The sequence below is a fragment of the Salmo salar genome, chromosome ssa08 (assembly GCF_905237065.1).
Source record: "Salmo salar chromosome ssa08, Ssal_v3.1, whole genome shotgun sequence".
Classification (NCBI taxonomy): domain Eukaryota; kingdom Metazoa; phylum Chordata; class Actinopteri; order Salmoniformes; family Salmonidae; genus Salmo; species Salmo salar.
Window position 1 is genome coordinate 19643419 of NC_059449.1, and position 22052 is coordinate 19665470.

At 44.0% G+C, this 22052-nt stretch overlaps 24 non-coding genes across 24 annotated transcripts; all 24 read right to left on the reverse strand.

Moving 5' to 3' along the window:
* Positions 1 to 1096: 1096 nt before the first annotated feature.
* On the reverse strand, positions 1097 to 1168 carry trnae-cuc (transfer RNA glutamic acid (anticodon CUC)). Its single transcript has one exon. It is a non-coding gene; the product is annotated as a tRNA-Glu (tRNA).
* A 283-nt stretch (positions 1169 to 1451) lies between these two features.
* Positions 1452 to 1523, reverse strand: trnae-cuc (transfer RNA glutamic acid (anticodon CUC)). Its single transcript has one exon. It is a non-coding gene; the product is annotated as a tRNA-Glu (tRNA).
* A 2424-nt stretch (positions 1524 to 3947) lies between these two features.
* Positions 3948 to 4019, reverse strand: trnae-cuc (transfer RNA glutamic acid (anticodon CUC)). Its single transcript has one exon. It is a non-coding gene; the product is annotated as a tRNA-Glu (tRNA).
* A 284-nt stretch (positions 4020 to 4303) lies between these two features.
* On the reverse strand, positions 4304 to 4376 carry trnae-cuc (transfer RNA glutamic acid (anticodon CUC)). Its single transcript has one exon. It is a non-coding gene; the product is annotated as a tRNA-Glu (tRNA).
* A 2023-nt stretch (positions 4377 to 6399) lies between these two features.
* Positions 6400 to 6472, reverse strand: trnae-cuc (transfer RNA glutamic acid (anticodon CUC)). Its single transcript has one exon. It is a non-coding gene; the product is annotated as a tRNA-Glu (tRNA).
* Positions 6473 to 6755: 283 nt separating this feature from the next.
* Positions 6756 to 6827, reverse strand: trnae-cuc (transfer RNA glutamic acid (anticodon CUC)). Its single transcript has one exon. It is a non-coding gene; the product is annotated as a tRNA-Glu (tRNA).
* A 1600-nt stretch (positions 6828 to 8427) lies between these two features.
* On the reverse strand, positions 8428 to 8499 carry trnae-cuc (transfer RNA glutamic acid (anticodon CUC)). The gene has a single exon. It is a non-coding gene; the product is annotated as a tRNA-Glu (tRNA).
* A 284-nt stretch (positions 8500 to 8783) lies between these two features.
* trnae-cuc (transfer RNA glutamic acid (anticodon CUC)) lies at positions 8784 to 8855 on the reverse strand. The gene has a single exon. It is a non-coding gene; the product is annotated as a tRNA-Glu (tRNA).
* Positions 8856 to 10040: 1185 nt separating this feature from the next.
* On the reverse strand, positions 10041 to 10112 carry trnae-cuc (transfer RNA glutamic acid (anticodon CUC)). The gene has a single exon. It is a non-coding gene; the product is annotated as a tRNA-Glu (tRNA).
* A 283-nt stretch (positions 10113 to 10395) lies between these two features.
* Positions 10396 to 10467, reverse strand: trnae-cuc (transfer RNA glutamic acid (anticodon CUC)). Its single transcript has one exon. It is a non-coding gene; the product is annotated as a tRNA-Glu (tRNA).
* A 1598-nt stretch (positions 10468 to 12065) lies between these two features.
* trnae-cuc (transfer RNA glutamic acid (anticodon CUC)) lies at positions 12066 to 12139 on the reverse strand. Its single transcript has one exon. It is a non-coding gene; the product is annotated as a tRNA-Glu (tRNA).
* Positions 12140 to 12422: 283 nt separating this feature from the next.
* trnae-cuc (transfer RNA glutamic acid (anticodon CUC)) lies at positions 12423 to 12494 on the reverse strand. The gene has a single exon. It is a non-coding gene; the product is annotated as a tRNA-Glu (tRNA).
* A 1185-nt stretch (positions 12495 to 13679) lies between these two features.
* On the reverse strand, positions 13680 to 13751 carry trnae-cuc (transfer RNA glutamic acid (anticodon CUC)). The gene has a single exon. It is a non-coding gene; the product is annotated as a tRNA-Glu (tRNA).
* Positions 13752 to 14034: 283 nt separating this feature from the next.
* On the reverse strand, positions 14035 to 14106 carry trnae-cuc (transfer RNA glutamic acid (anticodon CUC)). Its single transcript has one exon. It is a non-coding gene; the product is annotated as a tRNA-Glu (tRNA).
* A 1599-nt stretch (positions 14107 to 15705) lies between these two features.
* Positions 15706 to 15777, reverse strand: trnae-cuc (transfer RNA glutamic acid (anticodon CUC)). The gene has a single exon. It is a non-coding gene; the product is annotated as a tRNA-Glu (tRNA).
* Positions 15778 to 16060: 283 nt separating this feature from the next.
* trnae-cuc (transfer RNA glutamic acid (anticodon CUC)) lies at positions 16061 to 16132 on the reverse strand. Its single transcript has one exon. It is a non-coding gene; the product is annotated as a tRNA-Glu (tRNA).
* Positions 16133 to 16904: 772 nt separating this feature from the next.
* On the reverse strand, positions 16905 to 16974 carry trnae-cuc (transfer RNA glutamic acid (anticodon CUC)). Its single transcript has one exon. It is a non-coding gene; the product is annotated as a tRNA-Glu (tRNA).
* Positions 16975 to 17258: 284 nt separating this feature from the next.
* Positions 17259 to 17330, reverse strand: trnae-cuc (transfer RNA glutamic acid (anticodon CUC)). The gene has a single exon. It is a non-coding gene; the product is annotated as a tRNA-Glu (tRNA).
* Positions 17331 to 18515: 1185 nt separating this feature from the next.
* Positions 18516 to 18587, reverse strand: trnae-cuc (transfer RNA glutamic acid (anticodon CUC)). The gene has a single exon. It is a non-coding gene; the product is annotated as a tRNA-Glu (tRNA).
* Positions 18588 to 18871: 284 nt separating this feature from the next.
* Positions 18872 to 18943, reverse strand: trnae-cuc (transfer RNA glutamic acid (anticodon CUC)). The gene has a single exon. It is a non-coding gene; the product is annotated as a tRNA-Glu (tRNA).
* Positions 18944 to 20541: 1598 nt separating this feature from the next.
* On the reverse strand, positions 20542 to 20611 carry trnae-cuc (transfer RNA glutamic acid (anticodon CUC)). The gene has a single exon. It is a non-coding gene; the product is annotated as a tRNA-Glu (tRNA).
* Positions 20612 to 20720: 109 nt separating this feature from the next.
* On the reverse strand, positions 20721 to 20792 carry trnae-cuc (transfer RNA glutamic acid (anticodon CUC)). Its single transcript has one exon. It is a non-coding gene; the product is annotated as a tRNA-Glu (tRNA).
* A 284-nt stretch (positions 20793 to 21076) lies between these two features.
* trnae-cuc (transfer RNA glutamic acid (anticodon CUC)) lies at positions 21077 to 21148 on the reverse strand. The gene has a single exon. It is a non-coding gene; the product is annotated as a tRNA-Glu (tRNA).
* A 772-nt stretch (positions 21149 to 21920) lies between these two features.
* On the reverse strand, positions 21921 to 21993 carry trnae-cuc (transfer RNA glutamic acid (anticodon CUC)). Its single transcript has one exon. It is a non-coding gene; the product is annotated as a tRNA-Glu (tRNA).
* Between the last annotated feature and the right edge of the window lie 59 nt (positions 21994 to 22052).

Genomic DNA, 22052 nt, shown 5'->3' on the forward strand with positions numbered 1-22052 from the left:
ACTGTTTGGCCATAATGACCATTGTTATGTTTGGAGGAAATAGGGGGAAGCTTGCAAGTCGGTTAGGACTTCTACTTTGTGCATGACACAAGTCATTTTTCCAACAATTGTTTACAGACAGATTATTTCTGTCTGTAAACTGCTTGACATCATGGGAAAATCAAAAGAAATCAGCCAAGTGCAAATCAATCCCAGAACAACAGCAAAGGACCTTGTGAAGATGCTGGAGGAAACAGGTACAAAAGTATCTCTATCCACAGTAAACCAGTCCTATATCGACATAACCTGAAAGGGCGCTCAGCAAGGAAGAAGCTACTGCTCCAAAACCGCCATAAAAAAGCCAGACTACAGTTTGGGGAGAAAGATCGTAGTTTTTGGAGAAATGTCCTCTGGTCTGATGAAACAAAAATACAACTGTTTGGCCATAATGACCATTGTTATGTTTGGAGGAAATAGGGGGAAGCTTGCAAGTCGGTTAGGACTTCTACTTTGTGCATGACACAAGTCATTTTTCCAACAATTGTTTACAGACAGATTATTTCTGTCTGTAAACTGCTTGACATCATGGGAAAATCAAAAGAAATCAGCCAAGTGCAAATCAATCCCAGAACAACAGCAAAGGACCTTGTGAAGATGCTGGAGGAAACAGGTACAAAAGTATCTCTATCCACAGTAAACCAGTCCTATATCGACATAACCTGAAAGGGCGCTCAGCAAGGAAGAAGCTACTGCTCCAAAACCGCCATAAAAAAGCCAGACTACAGTTTGGGGAGAAAGATCGTAGTTTTTGGAGAAATGTCCTCTGGTCTGATGAAACAAAAATACAACTGTTTGGCCATAATGACCATTGTTATGTTTGGAGGAAATAGGGGGAAGCTTGCATGCCGAAGAACACCATACCAACCGTGAAGCACGGGGGTGGCAGCATGATGTTGTGGGGGTGCTTTGCTGCAGGAGGGACTGGTGCACCACTCGACCACACCAGGGAAGGACACTGCAGGGCAAATTGGTTCGCAATTTGAAGTGGTACAGATGTGCGATAACCTACTAAATTCATTATGACAGGTTGCACAAGTAAACAAAGAGCAAAGACTAGTTCCCTGACCGGGAATCGAACCCGGGCCGCGGCGGTGAGAGCGCCGAATCCTAACCACTAGACCACCAGGGAAGGATACTGCAGCGCAAATCGGTTCACAATTTGAAATGGTACATATGTGCGATAACATAAAAAATCATTGTGACAGGTTGCACAAGTAAACAAGTCGCAAAAGACTAGTTCCCTGACCGGGAATAGAACCCCGGCTGCGAGAGCGCCCAAACCTAACCACTAGACCACCAGGAAAGGATACTGCAGGGCAAATCGTTTCACAATTTGAAATGGTACATATGTGCGATAACTGACAAAATTCATTGTGACAGGTTGCACGAGTAAACAAGTCGCAAAAGACTAGTTCCCTGACCGGGAATCGAACCCGGGCCGCGGCGGTGAGAGCGCCGAATCCTAACCACTAGACCACCAGGGAAGGATACTGCAGTGCAAATCGGTTCACAATTTGAAATGGTACAGACAGTTGAAGTCAGAAGTTTACAAACACTTAGGTTGGAGTCATTAAGACTCGTTTGTCAACCACTCCACACATGTCTTGTTAACAAAGTATAGTTTTGGCAAGTCGTTTAGGACTTCTACTGTGTGCATGACACAAGTAATTTTTCCAACAATTGTTTACAGACAGATTATTTCTGTTTGTAAACTGCTTGACATCATGGGAAAATCAAAAGAAATCAGCCAAGTGCAAATCGATCCCAGAACAACAGCAAAGGACCTTGTGAAGATGCTGGAGGAAACAGGTACAAAAGTATCTCTATCCACAGTAAACCAGTCCTATATCGACATAACCTGAAAGGGCGCTCAGCAAGGAAGAAGCTACTGCTCCAAAACCGCCATAAAAAAGCCAGACTACAGTTTGGGGAGAAAGATCGTAGTTTTTGGAGAAATGTCCTCTGGTCTGATGAAACAAAAATACAACTGTTTGGCCATAATGACCATTGTTATGTTTGGAGGAAATAGGGGGAAGCTTGCAAGTCGGTTAGGACTTCTACTTTGTGCATGACACAAGTCATTTTTCCAACAATTGTTTACAGACAGATTATTTCTGTCTGTAAACTGCTTGACATCATGGGAAAATCAAAAGAAATCAGCCAAGTGCAAATCAATCCCAGAACAACAGCAAAGGACCTTGTGAAGATGCTGGAGGAAACAGGTACAAAAGTATCTCTATCCACAGTAAACCAGTCCTATATCGACATAACCTGAAAGGGCGCTCAGCAAGGAAGAAGCTACTGCTCCAAAACCGCCATAAAAAAGCCAGACTACAGTTTGGGGAGAAAGATCGTAGTTTTTGGAGAAATGTCCTCTGGTCTGATGAAACAAAAATACAACTGTTTGGCCATAATGACCATTGTTATGTTTGGAGGAAATAGGGGGAAGCTTGCAAGTCGGTTAGGACTTCTACTTTGTGCATGACACAAGTCATTTTTCCAACAATTGTTTACAGACAGATTATTTCTGTCTGTAAACTGCTTGACATCATGGGAAAATCAAAAGAAATCAGCCAAGTGCAAATCAATCCCAGAACAACAGCAAAGGACCTTGTGAAGATGCTGGAGGAAACAGGTACAAAAGTATCTCTATCCACAGTAAACCAGTCCTATATCGACATAACCTGAAAGGGCGCTCAGCAAGGAAGAAGCTACTGCTCCAAAACCGCCATAAAAAAGCCAGACTACAGTTTGGGGAGAAAGATCGTAGTTTTTGGAGAAATGTCCTCTGGTCTGATGAAACAAAAATAGAACTGTTTGGCCATAATGACCATTGTTATGTTTGGAGGAAATAGGGGGAAGCTTGCAAGTCGGTTAGGACTTCTACTTTGTGCATGACACAAGTCATTTTTCCAACAATTGTTTACAGACAGATTATTTCTGTCTGTAAACTGCTTGACATCATGGGAAAATCAAAAGAAATCAGCCAAGTGCAAATCAATCCCAGAACAACAGCAAAGGACCTTGTGAAGATGCTGGAGGAAACAGGTACAAAAGTATCTCTATCCACAGTAAACCAGTCCTATATCGACATAACCTGAAAGGGCGCTCAGCAAGGAAGAAGCTACTGCTCCAAAACCGCCATAAAAAAGCCAGACTACAGTTTGGGGAGAAAGATCGTAGTTTTTGGAGAAATGTCCTCTGGTCTGATGAAACAAAAATACAACTGTTTGGCCATAATGACCATTGTTATGTTTGGAGGAAATAGGGGGAAGCTTGCAAGTCGGTTAGGACTTCTACTTTGTGCATGACACAAGTCATTTTTCCAACAATTGTTTACAGACAGATTATTTCTGTCTGTAAACTGCTTGACATCATGGGAAAATCAAAAGAAATCAGCCAAGTGCAAATCAATCCCAGAACAACAGCAAAGGACCTTGTGAAGATGCTGGAGGAAACAGGTACAAAAGTATCTCTATCCACAGTAAACCAGTCCTATATCGACATAACCTGAAAGGGCGCTCAGCAAGGAAGAAGCTACTGCTCCAAAACCGCCATAAAAAAGCCAGACTACAGTTTGGGGAGAAAGATCGTAGTTTTTGGAGAAATGTCCTCTGGTCTGATGAAACAAAAATACAACTGTTTGGCCATAATGACCATTGTTATGTTTGGAGGAAATAGGGGGAAGCTTGCATGCCGAAGAACACCATACCAACCGTGAAGCACGGGGGTGGCAGCATGATGTTGTGGGGGTTCTTTGCTGCAGGAGGGACTGGTGCACCACTCGACCACACCAGGGAAGGACATCGCAGGGCAAATTCGTTCGCAATTTGAAGTGGTACAGATGTGCGATAACCTACTAAATTCATTATGACAGGTTGCACAAGTAAACAAAGAGCAAATACTAGTTCCCTGACCGGGAATCGAACCCGGGCCGCGGCGGTGAGAGCGCCGAATCCTAACCACTAGACCACCAGGGAAGGATACTGCAGTGCAAATCGGTTCACAATTTGAAATGGTACATATGTGCGATAACATAAAAAAATCATTGTGACAGGTTGCACAAGTAAACAAGTCGCAAAAGACTAGTTCCCTGACCGGGAATAGAACCCCGGCTGCGAGAGCGCCCAAACCTAACCACTAGACCACCAGGAAAGGATACTGCAGGGCAAATCGTTTCACAATTTGAAATGGTACATATGTGCGATAACTGACAAAATTCATTGTGACAGGTTGCACGAGTAAACAAGTCGCAAAAGACTAGTTCCCTGACCGGGAATCGAACCCGGGCCGCGGCGGTGAGAGCGCCCGAATCCTAACCACTAGACCACCAGGGAAGGATACTGCAGTGCAAATCGGTTCACAATTTGAAATGGTACAGACAGTTGAAGTCAGAAGTTTACAAACACTTAGGTTGGAGTCATTAAGACTCGTTTGTCAACCACTCCACACATGTCTTGTTAACAAAGTATAGTTTTGGCAAGTCGTTTAGGACTTCTACTGTGTGCATGACACAAGTAATTTTTCCAACAATTGTTTACAGACAGATTATTTCTGTCTGTAAACTGCTTGACATCATGGGAAAATCAAAAGAAATCAGCCAAGTGCAAATCAATCCCAGAACAACAGCAAAGGACCTTGTGAAGATGCTGGAGGAAACAGGTACAAAAGTATCTCTATCCACAGTAAACCAGTCCTATATCGACATAACCTGAAAGGGCGCTCAGCAAGGAAGAAGCTACTGCTCCAAAACCGCCATAAAAAAGCCAGACTACAGTTTGGGGAGAAAGATCGTAGTTTTTGGAGAAATGTCCTCTGGTCTGATGAAACAAAAATACAACTGTTTGGCCATAATGACCATTGTTATGTTTGGAGGAAATAGGGGGAAGCTTGCAAGTCGGTTAGGACTTCTACTTTGTGCATGACACAAGTCATTTTTCCAACAATTGTTTACAGACAGATTATTTCTGTCTGTAAACTGCTTGACATCATGGGAAAATCAAAAGAAATCAGCCAAGTGCAAATCAATCCCAGAACAACAGCAAAGGACCTTGTGAAGATGCTGGAGGAAACAGGTACAAAAGTATCTCTATCCACAGTAAACCAGTCCTATATCGACATAACCTGAAAGGGCGCTCAGCAAGGAAGAAGCTACTGCTCCAAAACCGCCATAAAAAAGCCAGACTACAGTTTGGGGAGAAAGATCGTAGTTTTTGGAGAAATGTCCTCTGGTCTGATGAAACAAAAATACAACTGTTTGGCCATAATGACCATTGTTATGTTTGGAGGAAATAGGGGGAAGCTTGCAAGTCGGTTAGGACTTCTACTTTGTGCATGACACAAGTCATTTTTCCAACAATTGTTTACAGACAGATTATTTCTGTCTGTAAACTGCTTGACATCATGGGAAAATCAAAAGAAATCAGCCAAGTGCAAATCAATCCCAGAACAACAGCAAAGGACCTTGTGAAGATGCTGGAGGAAACAGGTACAAAAGTATCTCTATCCACAGTAAACCAGTCCTATATCGACATAACCTGAAAGGGCGCTCAGCAAGGAAGAAGCTACTGCTCCAAAACCGCCATAAAAAAGCCAGACTACAGTTTGGGGAGAAAGATCGTAGTTTTTGGAGAAATGTCCTCTGGTCTGATGAAACAAAAATACAACTGTTTGGCCATAATGACCATTGTTATGTTTGGAGGAAATAGGGGGAAGCTTGCAAGTCGGTTAGGACTTCTACTTTGTGCATGACACAAGTCATTTTTCCAACAATTGTTTACAGACAGATTATTTCTGTCTGTAAACTGCTTGACATCATGGGAAAATCAAAAGAAATCAGCCAAGTGCAAATCAATCCCAGAACAACAGCAAAGGACCTTGTGAAGATGCTGGAGGAAACAGGTACAAAAGTATCTCTATCCACAGTAAACCAGTCCTATATCGACATAACCTGAAAGGGCGCTCAGCAAGGAAGAAGCTACTGCTCCAAAACCGCCATAAAAAAGCCAGACTACAGTTTGGGGAGAAAGATCGTAGTTTTTGGAGAAATGTCCTCTGGTCTGATGAAACAAAAATACAACTGTTTGGCCATAATGACCATTGTTATGTTTGGAGGAAATAGGGGGAAGCTTGCATGCCGTAGAATACACCAACTGCGTAAACGCAGGGAAAAGCCGTGGAATCAGAAAACATGATGTTGTGGGGGTGCTTTGCTGCAGGAGGGACTGGTGCACCACTCGACCACACCAGGGAAGGACATTGCAGGGCAAATTCGTTCGCAATTTGAAGTGGTACAGATGTGCGATAACCTACTAAATTCATTATGACAGGTTGCACAAGTAAACAAAGAGCAAATACTAGTTCCCTGACCGGGAATCGAACCCGGGCCGCGGCGGTGAGAGCGCCCGAATCCTAACCACTAGACCACCAGGGAAGGATACTGCAGCGCAAATCGGTTCACAATTTGAAATGGTACATATGTGCGATAACATAAAAAATCATTGTGACAGGTTGCACAAGTAAACAAGTCGCAAAAGACTAGTTCCCTGACCGGGAATAGAACCCCGGCTGCGAGAGCGCCCAAACCTAACCACTAGACCACCAGGAAAGGATACTGCAGGGCAAATCGTTTCACAATTTGAAATGGTACATATGTGCGATAACTGACAAAATTCATTGTGACAGGTTGCACGAGTAAACAAGTCGCAAAAGACTAGTTCCCTGACCGGGAATCGAACCCGGGCCGCGGCGGTGAGAGCGCCGAATCCTAACCACTAGACCACCAGGGAAGGATACTGCAGTGCAAATCGGTTCACAATTTGAAATGGTACAGACAGTTGAAGTCAGAAGTTTACAAACACTTAGGTTGGAGTCATTAAGACTCGTTTGTCAACCACTCCACACATGTCTTGTTAACAAAGTATAGTTTTGGCAAGTCGTTTAGGACTTCTACTGTGTGCATGACACAAGTAATTTTTCCAACAATTGTTTACAGACAGATTATTTCTGTCTGCAAACTGCGCTTGACATCATGGGAAAATCAAAAGAAATCAGCCAAGTGCAAATCAATCCCAGAACAACAGCAAAGGACCTTGTGAAGATGCTGGAGGAAACAGGTACAAAAGTATCTCTATCCACAGTAAACCAGTCCTATATCGACATAACCTGAAAGGGCGCTCAGCAAGGAAGAAGCTACTGCTCCAAAACCGCCATAAAAAAGCCAGACTACAGTTTGGGGAGAAAGATCGTAGTTTTTGGAGAAATGTCCTCTGGTCTGATGAAACAAAAATAGAACTGTTTGGCCATAATGACCATTGTTATGTTTGGAGGAAATAGGGGGAAGCTTGCAAGTCGGTTAGGACTTCTACTTTGTGCATGACACAAGTCATTTTTCCAACAATTGTTTACAGACAGATTATTTCTGTCTGTAAACTGCTTGACATCATGGGAAAATCAAAAGAAATCAGCCAAGTGCAAATCAATCCCAGAACAACAGCAAAGGACCTTGTGAAGATGCTGGAGGAAACAGGTACAAAAGTATCTCTATCCACAGTAAACCAGTCCTATATCGACATAACCTGAAAGGGCGCTCAGCAAGGAAGAAGCTACTGCTCCAAAACCGCCATAAAAAAGCCAGACTACAGTTTGGGGAGAAAGATCGTAGTTTTTGGAGAAATGTCCTCTGGTCTGATGAAACAAAAATACAACTGTTTGGCCATAATGACCATTGTTATGTTTGGAGGAAATAGGGGGAAGCTTGCAAGTCGGTTAGGACTTCTACTTTGTGCATGACACAAGTCATTTTTCCAACAATTGTTTACAGACAGATTATTTCTGTCTGTAAACTGCTTGACATCATGGGAAAATCAAAAGAAATCAGCCAAGTGCAAATCAATCCCAGAACAACAGCAAAGGACCTTGTGAAGATGCTGGAGGAAACAGGTACAAAAGTATCTCTATCCACAGTAAACCAGTCCTATATCGACATAACCTGAAAGGGCGCTCAGCAAGGAAGAAGCTACTGCTCCAAAACCGCCATAAAAAAGCCAGACTACAGTTTGGGGAGAAAGATCGTAGTTTTTGGAGAAATGTCCTCTGGTCTGATGAAACAAAAATACAACTGTTTGGCCATAATGACCATTGTTATGTTTGGAGGAAATAGGGGGAAGCTTGCATGCCGAAGAACACCATACCAACCGTGAAGCACGGGGGTGGCAGCATGATGTTGTGGGGGTGCTTTGCTGCAGGAGGGACTGGTGCACCACTCGACCACACCAGGGAAGGACACTGCAGGGCAAATTGGTTCGCAATTTGAAGTGGTACAGATGTGCGATAACCTACTAAATTCATTATGACAGGTTGCACAAGTAAACAAAGAGCAAAGACTAGTTCCCTGACCGGGAATCGAACCCGGGCCGCGGCGGTGAGAGCGCCGAATCCTAACCACTAGACCACCAGGGAAGGATACTGCAGCGCAAATCGGTTCACAATTTGAAATGGTACATATGTGCGATAACATAAAAAAATCATTGTGACAGGTTGCACAAGTAAACAAGTCGCAAAAGACTAGTTCCCTGACCGGGAATAGAACCCCGGCTGCGAGAGCGCCCAAACCTAACCACTAGACCACCAGGAAAGGATACTGCAGGGCAAATCGTTTCACAATTTGAAATGGTACATATGTGCGATAACTGACAAAATTCATTGTGACAGGTTGCACGAGTAAACAAGTCGCAAAAGACTAGTTCCCTGACCGGGAATCGAACCCGGGCCGCGGCGGTGAGAGCGCCGAATCCTAACCACTAGACCACCAGGGAAGGATACTGCAGTGCAAATCGGTTCACAATTTGAAATGGTACAGACAGTTGAAGTCAGAAGTTTACAAACACTTAGGTTGGAGTCATTAAGACTCGTTTGTCAACCACTCCACACATGTCTTGTTAACAAAGTATAGTTTTGGCAAGTCGTTTAGGACTTCTACTGTGTGCATGACACAAGTAATTTTTCCAACAATTGTTTACAGACAGATTATTTCTGTCTGTAAACTGCTTGACATCATGGGAAAATCAAAAGAAATCAGCCAAGTGCAAATCAATCCCAGAACAACAGCAAAGGACCTTGTGAAGATGCTGGAGGAAACAGGTACAAAAGTATCTCTATCCACAGTAAACCAGTCCTATATCGACATAACCTGAAAGGGCGCTCAGCAAGGAAGAAGCTACTGCTCCAAAACCGCCATAAAAAAGCCAGACTACAGTTTGGGGAGAAAGATCGTAGTTTTTGGAGAAATGTCCTCTGGTCTGATGAAACAAAAATAGAACTGTTTGGCCATAATGACCATTGTTATGTTTGGAGGAAATAGGGGGAAGCTTGCAAGTCGGTTAGGACTTCTACTTTGTGCATGACACAAGTCATTTTTCCAACAATTGTTTACAGACAGATTATTTCTGTCTGTAAACTGCTTGACATCATGGGAAAATCAAAAGAAATCAGCCAAGTGCAAATCAATCCCAGAACAACAGCAAAGGACCTTGTGAAGATGCTGGAGGAAACAGGTACAAAAGTATCTCTATCCACAGTAAACCAGTCCTATATCGACATAACCTGAAAGGGCGCTCAGCAAGGAAGAAGCTACTGCTCCAAAACCGCCATAAAAAAGCCAGACTACAGTTTGGGGAGAAAGATCGTAGTTTTTGGAGAAATGTCCTCTGGTCTGATGAAACAAAAATACAACTGTTTGGCCATAATGACCATTGTTATGTTTGGAGGAAATAGGGGGAAGCTTGCATGCCGAAGAACACCATACCAACCGTGAAGCACGGGGGTGGCAGCATGATGTTGTGGGGGTGCTTTGCTGCAGGAGGGACTGGTGCACCACTCGACCACACCAGGGAAGGACACTGCAGGGCAAATTGGTTCGCAATTTGAAGTGGTACAGATGTGCGATAACCTACTAAATTCATTATGACAGGTTGCACAAGTAAACAAAGAGCAAAGACTAGTTCCCTGACCGGGAATCGAACCCGGGCCGCGGCGGTGAGAGCGCCGAATCCTAACCACTAGACCACCAGGGAAGGATACTGCAGCGCAAATCGGTTCACAATTTGAAATGGTACATATGTGCGATAACATAAAAAAATCATTGTGACAGGTTGCACAAGTAAACAAGTCGCAAAAGACTAGTTCCCTGACCGGGAATAGAACCCCGGCTGCGAGAGCGCCCAAACCTAACCACTAGACCACCAGGAAAGGATACTGCAGGGCAAATCGTTTCACAATTTGAAATGGTACATATGTGCGATAACTACAAAATTCATTGTGACAGGTTGCACGAGTAAACAAGTCGCAAAAGACTAGTTCCCTGACCGGGAATCGAACCCGGGCCGCGGCGGTGAGAGCGCCGAATCCTAACCACTAGACCACCAGGGAAGGATACTGCAGTGCAAATCGGTTCACAATTTGAAATGGTACAGACAGTTGAAGTCAGAAGTTTACAAACACTTAGGTTGGAGTCATTAAGACTCGTTTGTCAACCACTCCACACATGTCTTGTTAACAAAGTATAGTTTTGGCAAGTCGTTTAGGACTTCTACTGTGTGCATGACACAAGTAATTTTTCCAACAATTGTTTACAGACAGATTATTTCTGTCTGTAAACTGCTTGACATCATGGGAAAATCAAAAGAAATCAGCCAAGTGCAAATCAATCCCAGAACAACAGCAAAGGACCTTGTGAAGATGCTGGAGGAAACAGGTACAAAAGTATCTCTATCCACAGTAAACCAGTCCTATATCGACATAACCTGAAAGGGCGCTCAGCAAGGAAGAAGCTACTGCTCCAAAACCGCCATAAAAAAGCCAGACTACAGTTTGGGGAGAAAGATCGTAGTTTTTGGAGAAATGTCCTCTGGTCTGATGAAACAAAAATACAACTGTTTGGCCATAATGACCATTGTTATGTTTGGAGGAAATAGGGGGAAGCTTGCAAGTCGGTTAGGACTTCTACTTTGTGCATGACACAAGTCATTTTTCCAACAATTGTTTACAGACAGATTATTTCTGTCTGTAAACTGCTTGACATCATGGGAAAATCAAAAGAAATCAGCCAAGTGCAAATCAATCCCAGAACAACAGCAAAGGACCTTGTGAAGATGCTGGAGGAAACAGGTACAAAAGTATCTCTATCCACAGTAAACCAGTCCTATATCGACATAACCTGAAAGGGCGCTCAGCAAGGAAGAAGCTACTGCTCCAAAACCGCCATAAAAAAGCCAGACTACAGTTTGGGGAGAAAGATCGTAGTTTTTGGAGAAATGTCCTCTGGTCTGATGAAACAAAAATACAACTGTTTGGCCATAATGACCATTGTTATGTTTGGAGGAAATAGGGGGAAGCTTGCAAGTCGGTTAGGACTTCTACTTTGTGCATGACACAAGTCATTTTTCCAACAATTGTTTACAGACAGATTATTTCTGTCTGTAAACTGCTTGACATCATGGGAAAATCAAAAGAAATCAGCCAAGTGCAAATCAATCCCAGAACAACAGCAAAGGACCTTGTGAAGATGCTGGAGGAAACAGGTACAAAAGTATCTCTATCCACAGTAAACCAGTCCTATATCGACATAACCTGAAAGGGCGCTCAGCAAGGAAGAAGCTACTGCTCCAAAACCGCCATAAAAAAGCCAGACTACAGTTTGGGGAGAAAGATCGTAGTTTTTGGAGAAATGTCCTCTGGTCTGATGAAACAAAAATACAACTGTTTGGCCATAATGACCATTGTTATGTTTGGAGGAAATAGGGGGAAGCTTGCATGCCGAAGAACACCATACCAACCGTGAAGCACGGGGGTGGCAGCATGATGTTGTGGGGGTGCTTTGCTGCAGGAGGGACTGGTGCACCACTCGACCACACCAGGGAAGGACACTGCAGGGCAAATTGGTTCGCAATTTGAAGTGGTACAGATGTGCGATAACCTACTAAATTCATTATGACAGGTTGCACAAGTAAACAAAGAGCAAAGACTAGTTCCCTGACCGGGAATCGAACCCGGGCACGCTGGCGGTGAGAGCGCCGAATCCTAACCACTAGACCACCAGGGAAGGATACTGCAGTGCAAATCGGTTCACAATTTGAAATGGTACATATGTGCGATAACATAAAAAATCATTGTGACAGGTTGCACAAGTAAACAAGTCGCAAAAGACTAGTTCCCTGATCGGGAATAGAACCCCGGCTGCGAGAGCGCCCAAACCTAACCACTAGACCACCAGGAAAGGATACTGCAGGGCAAATCGTTTCACAATTTGAAATGGTACATATGTGCGATAACTGACAAAATTCATTGTGACAGGTTGCACGAGTAAACAAGTCGCAAAAGACTAGTTCCCTGACCGGGAATCGAACCCGGGCCGCGGCGGTGAGAGCGCCGAATCCTAACCACTAGACCACCAGGGAAGGATACTGCAGTGCAAATCGGTTCACAATTTGAAATGGTACAGACAGTTGAAGTCAGAAGTTTACAAACACTTAGGTTGGAGTCATTAAGACTCGTTTGTCAACCACTCCACACATGTCTTGTTAACAAAGTATAGTTTTGGCAAGTCGTTTAGGACTTCTACTTTGTGCATGACACAAGTCATTTTTCCAACAATTGTTTACAGACAGATTATTTCTGTCTGTAAACTGCTTGACATCATGGGAAAATCAAAAGAAATCAGCCAAGTGCAAATCAATCCCAGAACAACAGCAAAGGACCTTGTGAAGATGCTGGAGGAAACAGGTACAAAAGTATCTCTATCCACAGTAAACCAGTCCTATATCGACATAACCTGAAAGGGCGCTCAGCAAGGAAGAAGCTACTGCTCCAAAACCGCCATAAAAAAGCCAGACTACAGTTTGGGGAGAAAGATCGTAGTTTTTGGAGAAATGTCCTCTGGTCTGATGAAACAAAAATACAACTGTTTGGCCATAATGACCATTGTTATGTTTGGAGGAAATAGGGGGAAGCTTGCAAGTCGGTTAGGACTTCTACTTTGTGCATGACACAAGTCATTTTTCCAACAATTGTTTACAGACAGATTATTTCTGTCTGTAAACTGCTTGACATCATGGGAAAATCAAAAGAAATCAGCCAAGTGCAAATCAATCCCAGAACAACAGCAAAGGACCTTGTGAAGATGCTGGAGGAAACAGGTACAAAAGTATCTCTATCCACAGTAAACCAGTCCTATATCGACATAACCTGAAAGGGCGCTCAGCAAGGAAGAAGCTACTGCTCCAAAACCGCCATAAAAAAGCCAGACTACAGTTTGGGGAGAAAGATCGTAGTTTTTGGAGAAATGTCCTCTGGTCTGATGAAACAAAAATACAACTGTTTGGCCATAATGACCATTGTTATGTTTGGAGGAAATAGGGGGAAGCTTGCATGCCGAAGAACACCATACCAACCGTGAAGCACGGGGGTGGCAGCATGATGTTGTGGGGGTGCTTTGCTGCAGGAGGGACTGGTGCACCACTCGACCACACCAGGGAAGGACACTGCAGGGCAAATTGGTTCGCAATTTGAAGTGGTACAGATGTGCGATAACCTACTAAATTCATTATGACAGGTTGCACAAGTAAACAAAGAGCAAAGACTAGTTCCCTGACCGGGAATCGAACCCGGGCCGCGGCGGTGAGAGCGCCGAATCCTAACCACTAGACCACCAGGGAAGGATACTGCAGCGCAAATCGGTTCACAATTTGAAATGGTACATATGTGCGATAACATAAAAAATCATTGTGACAGGTTGCACAAGTAAACAAGTCGCAAAAGACTAGTTCCCTGACCGGGAATAGAACCCCGGCTGCGAGAGCGCCCAAACCTAACCACTAGACCACCAGGAAAGGATACTGCAGGGCAAATCGTTTCACAATTTGAAATGGTACATATGTGCGATAACTGACAAAATTCATTGTGACAGGTTGCACAAGTAAACAAGTCGCAAAAGACTAGTTCCCTGACCGGGAATCGAACCCGGGCCGCGGCGGTGAGAGCGCCGAATCCTAACCACTAGACCACCAGGGAAGGATACTGCAGTGCAAATCGGTTCACAATTTGAAATGGTACAGACAGTTGAAGTCAGAAGTTTACAAACACTTAGGTTGGAGTCATTAAGACTCGTTTGTCAACCACTCCACACATGTCTTGTTAACAAAGTATAGTTTTGGCAAGTCGTTTAGGACTTCTACTGTGTGCATGACACAAGTAATTTTTCCAACAATTGTTTACAGACAGATTATTTCTGTCTGTAAACTGCTTGACATCATGGGAAAATCAAAAGAAATCAGCCAAGTGCAAATCAATCCCAGAACAACAGCAAAGGACCTTGTGAAGATGCTGGAGGAAACAGGTACAAAAGTATCTCTATCCACAGTAAACCAGTCCTATATCGACATAACCTGAAAGGGCGCTCAGCAAGGAAGAAGCTACTGCTCCAAAACCGCCATAAAAAAGCCAGACTACAGTTTGGGGAGAAAGATCGTAGTTTTTGGAGAAATGTCCTCTGGTCTGATGAAACAAAAATACAACTGTTTGGCCATAATGACCATTGTTATGTTTGGAGGAAATAGGGGGAAGCTTGCAAGTCGGTTAGGACTTCTACTTTGTGCATGACACAAGTCATTTTTCCAACAATTGTTTACAGACAGATTATTTCTGTCTGTAAACTGCTTGACATCATGGGAAAATCAAAAGAAATCAGCCAAGTGCAAATCAATCCCAGAACAACAGCAAAGGACCTTGTGAAGATGCTGGAGGAAACAGGTACAAAAGTATCTCTATCCACAGTAAACCAGTCCTATATCGACATAACCTGAAAGGGCGCTCAGCAAGGAAGAAGCTACTGCTCCAAAACCGCCATAAAAAAGCCAGACTACAGTTTGGGGAGAAAGATCGTAGTTTTTGGAGAAATGTCCTCTGGTCTGATGAAACAAAAATACAACTGTTTGGCCATAATGACCATTGTTATGTTTGGAGGAAATAGGGGGAAGCTTGCAAGTCGGTTAGGACTTCTACTTTGTGCATGACACAAGTCATTTTTCCAACAATTGTTTACAGACAGATTATTTCTGTCTGTAAACTGCTTTGACATCATGGGAAAATCAAAAGAAATCAGCCAAGTGCAAATCAATCCCAGAACAACAGCAAAGGACCTTGTGAAGATGCTGGAGGAAACAGGTACAAAAGTATCTCTATCCACAGTAAACCAGTCCTATATCGACATAACCTGAAAGGGCGCTCAGCAAGGAAGAAGCTACTGCTCCAAAACCGCCATAAAAAAGCCAGACTACAGTTTGGGGAGAAAGATCGTAGTTTTTGGAGAAATGTCCTCTGGTCTGATGAAACAAAAATACAACTGTTTGGCCATAATGACCATTGTTATGTTTGGAGGAAATAGGGGGAAGCTTGCATGCCGAAGAACACCATACCAACCGTGAAGCACGGGGGTGGCAGCATGATGTTGTGGGGGTGCTTTGCTGCAGGAGGGACTGGTGCACCACTCGACCACACCAGGGAAGGACACTGCAGGGCAAATTGGTTCGCAATTTGAAGTGGTACAGATGTGCGATAACCTACTAAATTCATTATGACAGGTTGCACAAGTAAACAAAGAGCAAAGACTAGTTCCCTGACCGGGAATCGAACCCGGGCCGCGGCGGTGAGAGCGCCGAATCCTAACCACTAGACCACCAGGGAAGGATACTGCAGCGCAAATCGGTTCACAATTTGAAATGGTACATATGTGCGATAACATAAAAAATCATTGTGACAGGTTGCACAAGTAAACAAGTCGCAAAAGACTAGTTCCCTGACCGGGAATAGAACCCCGGCTGCGAGAGCGCCCAAACCTAACCACTAGACCACCAGGAAAGGATACTGCAGGGCAAATCGTTTCACAATTTGAAATGGTACATATGTGCGATAACTGACAAAATTCATTGTGACAGGTTGCACGAGTAAACAAGTCGCAAAAGACTAGTTCCCTGACCGGGAATCGAACCCGGGCCGCGGCGGTGAGAGCGCCGAATCCTAACCACTAGACCACCAGGGAAGGATACTGCAGTGCAAATCGGTTCACAATTTGAAATGGTACAGACAGTTGAAGTCAGAAGTTTACAAACACTTAGGTTGGAGTCATTAAGACTCGTTTGTCAACCACTCCACACATGTCTTGTTAACAAAGTATAGTTTTGGCAAGTCGTTTAGGACTTCTACTGTGTGCATGACACAAGTAATTTTTCCAACAATTGTTTACAGACAGATTATTTCTGTCTGTAAACTGCTTGACATCATGGGAAAATCAAAAGAAATCAGCCAAGTGCAAATCAATCCCAGAACAACAGCAAAGGACCTTGTGAAGATGCTGGAGGAAACAGGTACAAAAGTATCTCTATCCACAGTAAACCAGTCCTATATCGACATAACCTGAAAGGGCGCTCAGCAAGGAAGAAGCTACTGCTCCAAAACCGCCATAAAAAAGCCAGACTACAGTTTGGGGAGAAAGATCGTAGTTTTTGGAGAAATGTCCTCTGGTCTGATGAAACAAAAATACAACTGTTTGGCCATAATGACCATTGTTATGTTTGGAGGAAATAGGGGGAAGCTTGCATGCCGAAGAACACCATACCAACCGTGAAGCACGGGGGTGGCAGCATGATGTTGTGGGGGTGCTTTGCTGCAGGAGGGACTGGTGCACCACTCGACCACACCAGGGAAGGACACTGCAGGGCAAATTGGTTCGCAATTTGAAGTGGTACAGATGTGCGATAACCTACTAAATTCATTATGACAGGTTGCACAAGTAAACAAAGAGCAAAGACTAGTTCCCTGACCGGGAATCGAACCCGGGCCGGCGGTGAGAGCGCCGAATCCTAACCACTAGACCACCAGGGAAGGATACTGCAGCGCAAATCGGTTCACAATTTGAAATGGTACATATGTGCGATAACATAAAAAAATCATTGTGACAGGTTGCACAAGTAAACAAGTCGCAAAAGACTAGTTCCCTGACCGGGAATAGAACCCCGGCTGCGAGAGCGCCCAAACCTAACCACTAGACCACCAGGAAAGGATACTGCAGGGCAAATCGTTTCACAATTTGAAATGGTACATATGTGCGATAACTGACAAAATTCATTGTGACAGGTTGCACGAGTAAACAAGTCGCAAAAGACTAGTTCCCTGACCGGGAATCGAACCCGGGCCGCGGCGGTGAGAGCGCCGAATCCTAACCACTAGACCACCAGGGAAGGATACTGCAGTGCAAATCGGTTCACAATTTGAAATGGTACAGACAGTTGAAGTCAGAAGTTTACAAACACTTAGGTTGGAGTCATTAAGACTCGTTTGTCAACCACTCCACACATGTCTTGTTAACAAAGTATAGTTTTGGCAAGTCGTTTAGGACTTCTACTGTGTGCATGACACAAGTAATTTTTCCAACAATTGTTTACAGACAGATTATTTCTGTCTGTAAACTGCTTGACATCATGGGAAAATCAAAAGAAATCAGCCAAGTGCAAATCAATCCCAGAACAACAGCAAAGGACCTTGTGAAGATGCTGGAGGAAACAGGTACAAAAGTATCTCTATCCACAGTAAACCAGTCCTATATCGACATAACCTGAAAGGGCGCTCAGCAAGGAAGAAGCTACTGCTCCAAAACCGCCATAAAAAAGCCAGACTACAGTTTGGGGAGAAAGATCGTAGTTTTTGGAGAAATGTCCTCTGGTCTGATGAAACAAAAATACAACTGTTTGGCCATAATGACCATTGTTATGTTTGGAGGAAATAGGGGGAAGCTTGCAAGTCGGTTAGGACTTCTACTTTGTGCATGACACAAGTCATTTTTCCAACAATTGTTTACAGACAGATTATTTCTGTCTGTAAACTGCTTGACATCATGGGAAAATCAAAAGAAATCAGCCAAGTGCAAATCAATCCCAGAACAACAGCAAAGGACCTTGTGAAGATGCTGGAGGAAACAGGTACAAAAGTATCTCTATCCACAGTAAACCAGTCCTATATCGACATAACCTGAAAGGGCGCTCAGCAAGGAAGAAGCTACTGCTCCAAAACCGCCATAAAAAAGCCAGACTACAGTTTGGGGAGAAAGATCGTAGTTTTTGGAGAAATGTCCTCTGGTCTGATGAAACAAAAATACAACTGTTTGGCCATAATGACCATTGTTATGTTTGGAGGAAATAGGGGGAAGCTTGCATGCCGAAGAACACCATACCAACCGTGAAGCACGGGGGTGGCAGCATGATGTTGTGGGGGTGCTTTGCTGCAGGAGGGACTGGTGCACCACTCGACCACACCAGGGAAGGACACTGCAGGGCAAATTGGTTCGCAATTTGAAGTGGTACAGATGTGCGATAACCTACTAAATTCATTATGACAGGTTGCACAAGTAAACAAAGAGCAAAGACTAGTTCCCTGACCGGGAATCGAACCCGGGCCGCGGCGGTGAGAGCGCCGAATCCTAACCACTAGACCACCAGGGAAGGATACTGCAGCGCAAATCGGTTCACAATTTGAAATGGTACATATGTGCGATAACATAAAAAAATCATTGTGACAGGTTGCACAAGTAAACAAGTCGCAAAAGACTAGTTCCCTGACCGGGAATAGAACCCCGGCTGCGAGAGCGCCCAAACCTAACCACTAGACCACCAGGAAAGGATACTGCAGGGCAAATCGTTTCACAATTTGAAATGGTACATATGTGCGATAACTGACAAAATTCATTGTGACAGGTTGCACGAGTAAACAAGTCGCAAAAGACTAGTTCCCTGACCGGGAATCGAACCCGGGCCGCGGCGGTGAGAGCGCCGAATCCTAACCACTAGACCACCAGGGAAGGATACTGCAGTGCAAATCGGTTCACAATTTGAAATGGTACAGACAGTTGAAGTCAGAAGTTTACAAACACTTAGGTTGGAGTCATTAAGACTCGTTTGTCAACCACTCCACACATGTCTTGTTAACAAAGTATAGTTTTGGCAAGTCGTTTAGGACTTCTACTGTGTGCATGACACAAGTAATTTTTCCAACAATTGTTTACAGACAGATTATTTCTGTCTGTAAACTGCTTGACATCATGGGAAAATCAAAAGAAATCAGCCAAGTGCAAATCAATCCCAGAACAACAGCAAAGGACCTTGTGAAGATGCTGGAGGAAACAGGTACAAAAGTATCTCTATCCACAGTAAACCAGTCCTATATCGACATAACCTGAAAGGGCGCTCAGCAAGGAAGAAGCTACTGCTCCAAAACCGCCATAAAAAAGCCAGACTACAGTTTGGGGAGAAAGATCGTAGTTTTTGGAGAAATGTCCTCTGGTCTGATGAAACAAAAATACAACTGTTTGGCCATAATGACCATTGTTATGTTTGGAGGAAATAGGGGGAAGCTTGCAAGTCGGTTAGGACTTCTACTTTGTGCATGACACAAGTCATTTTTCCAACAATTGTTTACAGACAGATTATTTCTGTCTGTAAACTGCTTGACATCATGGGAAAATCAAAAGAAATCAGCCAAGTGCAAATCAATCCCAGAACAACAGCAAAGGACCTTGTGAAGATGCTGGAGGAAACAGGTACAAAAGTATCTCTATCCACAGTAAACCAGTCCTATATCGACATAACCTGAAAGGGCGCTCAGCAAGGAAGAAGCTACTGCTCCAAAACCGCCATAAAAAAGCCAGACTACAGTTTGGGGAGAAAGATCGTAGTTTTTGGAGAAATGTCCTCTGGTCTGATGAAACAAAAATACAACTGTTTGGCCATAATGACCATTGTTATGTTTGGAGGAAATAGGGGGAAGCTTGCAAGTCGGTTAGGACTTCTACTTTGTGCATGACACAAGTCATTTTTCCAACAATTGTTTACAGACAGATTATTTCTGTCTGTAAACTGCTTGACATCATGGGAAAATCAAAAGAAATCAGCCAAGTGCAAATCAATCCCAGAACAACAGCAAAGGACCTTGTGAAGATGCTGGAGGAAACAGGTACAAAAGTATCTCTATCCACAGTAAACCAGTCCTATATCGACATAACCTGAAAGGGCGCTCAGCAAGGAAGAAGCTACTGCTCCAAAACCGCCATAAAAAAGCCAGACTACAGTTTGGGGAGAAAGATCGTAGTTTTTGGAGAAATGTCCTCTGGTCTGATGAAACAAAAATACAACTGTTTGGCCATAATGACCATTGTTATGTTTGGAGGAAATAGGGGGAAGCTTGCATGCCGAAGAACACCATACCAACCGTGAAGCACGGGGGTGGCAGCATGATGTTGTGGGGGTGCTTTGCTGCAGGAGGGACTGGTGCACCACTCGACCACACCAGGGAAGGACACTGCAGGGCAAATTGGTTCGCAATTTGAAGTGGTACAGATGTGCGATAACCTACTAAATTCATTATGACAGGTTGCACAAGTAAACAAAGAGCAAAGACTAGTTCCCTGACCGGGAATCGAACCCGGGCCGGCGGTGAGAGCGCCGAATCCTAACCACTAGACCACCAGGAAAGGATACTGCAGGGCAAATCGTTTCACAATTTGAAATGGTACATATGTGCGATAACTGACAAAATTCATTGTGACAGGTTGCACGAGTAAACAAGTCGCAAAAGACTAGTTCCCTGACCGGGAATCGAACCCGGGCCGCGGCGGTGAGAGCGCCGAATCCTAACCACTAGACCACCAGGGAAGGATACTGCAGCGCAAATCGGTTCACAATTTGAAATGGTACATATGTGCGATAACATAAAAAAATCATTGTGACAGGTTGCACAAGTAAACAAGTCGCAAAAGACTAGTTCCCTGACCGGGAATAGAACCCCGGCTGCGAGAGCGCCCAAACCTAACCACTAGACCACCAGGAAAGGATACTGCAGGGCAAATCGTTTCACAATTTGAAATGGTACATATGTGCGATAACTGACAAAATTCATTGTGACAGGTTGCACGAGTAAACAAGTCGCAAAAGACTAGTTCCCTGACCGGGAATCGAACCCGGGCCGCGGCGGTGAGAGCGCCGAATCCTAACCACTAGACCACCAGGGAAGGATACTGCAGTGCAAATCGGTTCACAATTTGAAATGGTACAGACAGTTGAAGTCAGAAGTTTACAAACACTTAGGTTGGAGTCATTAAGACTCGTTTGTCAACCACTCCACACATGTCTTGTTAACAAAGTATAGTTTTGGCAAGTCGTTTAGGACTTCTACTGTGTGCATGACACAAGTAATTTTTCCAACAATTGTTTACAGACAGATTATTTCTGTCTGTAAACTGCTTGACATCATGGGAAAATCAAAAGAAATCAGCCAAGTGCAAATCAATCCCAGAACAACAGCAAAGGACCTTGTGAAGATGCTGGAGGAAACAGGTACAAAAGTATCTCTATCCACAGTAAACCAGTCCTATATCGACATAACCTGAAAGGGCGCTCAGCAAGGAAGAAGCTACTGCTCCAAAACCGCCATAAAAAAGCCAGACTACAGTTTGGGGAGAAAGATCGTAGTTTTTGGAGAAATGTCCTCTGGTCTGATGAAACAAAAATACAACTGTTTGGCCATAATGACCATTGTTATGTTTGGAGGAAATAGGGGGAAGCTTGCATGCCGAAGAACACCATACCAACCGTGAAGCACGGGGGTGGCAGCATGATGTTGTGGGGGTGCTTTGCTGCAGGAGGGACTGGTGCACCACTCGACCACACCAGGGAAGGACACTGCAGGGCAAATTGGTTCGCAATTTGAAGTGGTACAGATGTGCGATAACCTACTAAATTCATTATGACAGGTTGCACAAGTAAACAAAGAGCAAAGACTAGTTCCCTGACCGGGAATCGAACCCGGGCCGCGAGCGGTGAGAGCGCCGAATCCTAACCACTAGACCACCAGGGAAGGATACTGCAGCGCAAATCGGTTCACAATTTGAAATGGTACATATGTGCGATAACATA